Source organism: Otolemur garnettii, unplaced genomic scaffold (genome assembly GCF_000181295.1).
Source record: "Otolemur garnettii isolate 467f Iridium unplaced genomic scaffold, OtoGar3 scaffold00128, whole genome shotgun sequence".
Taxonomy (NCBI): Eukaryota; Metazoa; Chordata; class Mammalia; order Primates; family Galagidae; genus Otolemur; species Otolemur garnettii.
In genome coordinates, this window is record NW_003852523.1 from 1,203,404 (window position 1) to 1,205,675 (window position 2,272).

At 52.6% G+C, this 2,272-nt stretch overlaps 1 protein-coding gene across 1 annotated transcript in view; it reads left to right on the forward strand.

Annotated features, from left to right (window-relative positions):
• BACE2 (beta-site APP-cleaving enzyme 2) overlaps window positions 1-2,272 on the forward strand; it is an 80,919-nt gene that overhangs the window by 61,747 nt on the left and 16,900 nt on the right. The gene's annotated exons all lie outside the window — the stretch shown is intronic.

Genomic DNA, 2,272 nt, shown 5'->3' on the forward strand with positions numbered 1-2,272 from the left:
CTGTCACACCTGCAGTGTCACACACATATCTCCTGTCACACCTGCACCATCACACCTGCACTGTCACACATGCTTCTCTGCCATCACACCTGCCGTCACACCTGCAGTGTCACACGCGCCTCTCCTATAACACCTGCCGTCACACCTGCAGTGTCACATGCGCGTCTCTCCCATAACACCTGCCGTCACACCTGCAGTGTCACACGTGCGTCTCTGCCATCACACCTGCCGTCACATCTGCAGTGTCACGCGTGTCTCTCCCATTATACCTGCCATCACACCTGCTGTCACACCTGCAATGTCACACACGCATCTCCTGTCACACCTGCCGTCACACCTGCTGTCACACCTGCAGTATCACACGTGCATCTCTGCCATCACACCTGCCATCACACCTGCTATCACACCTGCCGTCACACCTGCACTGTCACACGCTCATCTCCCGTCACACCTGCCGTCACACCACCATCACACACGTGTCTGCCGTCACGCCTGTACCGGGGGCTGTGGCCACTGTCATGCTGTGTGAGCCACATTGCTCACTGCTCATGAGTGTGGGCAGGCTGGTGGGCCTCCCCGGCTTGCTCGTGTGTCTCTGGTCAGCTGCTGGGCAGTCTCAGCCTCATCCAGTGTAGGGTGCTGGTGAGGTGGGTGGAGTAAAAGGGCCACGTGTCCCTCTCCATCCAACGGCCGGCTCCCACTTGGCCACGGGGTTCTGGGAGGGAAAAGAACACACAGGGGCTCCCAAAGTCTCGGCCTCCATCTTTTCATGATACTACCTGGACAAGCCCATGGCCAGCCCCAGTTCTCAGGTGGAAGACAGACCCCGCTCAGAGGGGAGCTGCAGAGCCAAACAGAAGGGGCAGGACTGGGGACACTTGGGTCATATCCACAGCTCTTTTGTACGCTTTTTCCCTGTTTACATAAAAATAAAGAATAAAACTGGATTGTCAGAGATGAAGCCAATCACATCGTTCCCTATAATCCCAGTACCGAGACCCCTCCCTGTGTCTGTGTCCCTCCATGGTGTTTGACCTCACCCTGCCCCTCCATGGCCCACCACCCCGTCAGCAGCCTCCCCAGACTTCTTAACTGTCGTCAGATTAATTTTCCTAAAGCTCGCTTTCATCTGATCCTCCCCCCACCCCCATGAGTAAACAGTGGCTCCCCACAGCTTAAACACGGTGGTGCATTCCCTACCATGGCTGTGTGTGAGCTCCCTGCTAGGTCCCCGACCCAGCCTGTCCCCTGGGCACCTGCTGTCTTGCAAGGCATTCTGCTTGCAACCAACTCCTGACCTTTGTTCCACCAACCCCCAGCCCAAAACGCCTTCTCTTCCTCACTCCGTCCATAATACAAATTCTTCCCATTCTCTAGGACCCAGCTCAGACAACCCCAGCTTCTGTTGCAGCTTTGCTGAGCAGAGCAGCCGTTTGTGACCTTGCACTTTCATTCGCGGTGCACGTTCCCTCTGCCCACCCGGCCTGCACAGTGCCCTTAGCGGGGTTCATTTTGTGCTGTTGCCTTTTGCATTTAACTTCTGTTTTCTCAAAGAACAACTTGTACTTTTCTTCATTTAATTATAAAATCCTCAAAGATGGAAACTGGGGGTTTAAAAAAGCATCCTTCCCTCCAAGCATGACCAGCCGGCAGAGGAAGAGCATCATTGTCTGTCAAATGGGCACATCGATGTGTCTGTGTTGTCATTTGGTGAACGGGATGAAGGGTTTCATTTAGGGGATAAGAAGGAAGGAATAATTTCAGAAAGAAAAAGCAAATGGTAATATTGCCGTCCTCCCCTTTTCCATTCTACACATTGGAGGTATGTTCCAGAAAGGGAGAGATCTTCTTGGGAAAAGGATTAAAAGCTGCAGGAGAAAAATAGGCCACCGGAGGCTGCACGAGCTGGTCAGGAGAGGCCTGAGTTATGCTCTCAGCACTGCCCTTGACTCCTGCTGTAACTTTGAGAGGCCACGTAGCCCTCTCTGTGTCTGTCTCCTTATACTGTAAAGGAGAAATAGTAGTGCTTGTTAAGATATGTGCAGGAGGACCCGCGACCTCCGGATGGATGGCCCTGCACAGAGTGATGTTAGCATGATATGTTTCCAACACCTTTAAAAAATTAAATTTTGGCCAGTAGGACAACAAAATGTGGACATTATTTCATCAGTGTGGTTTGTAGCTAATGTCAAAACCCAGCCAGAGCCAGAATCCTGAAGTGAGCGTGTGCTGGTAAATAAATGGCCTGTGGGCTGGTTGGAGTAGGGCCAGG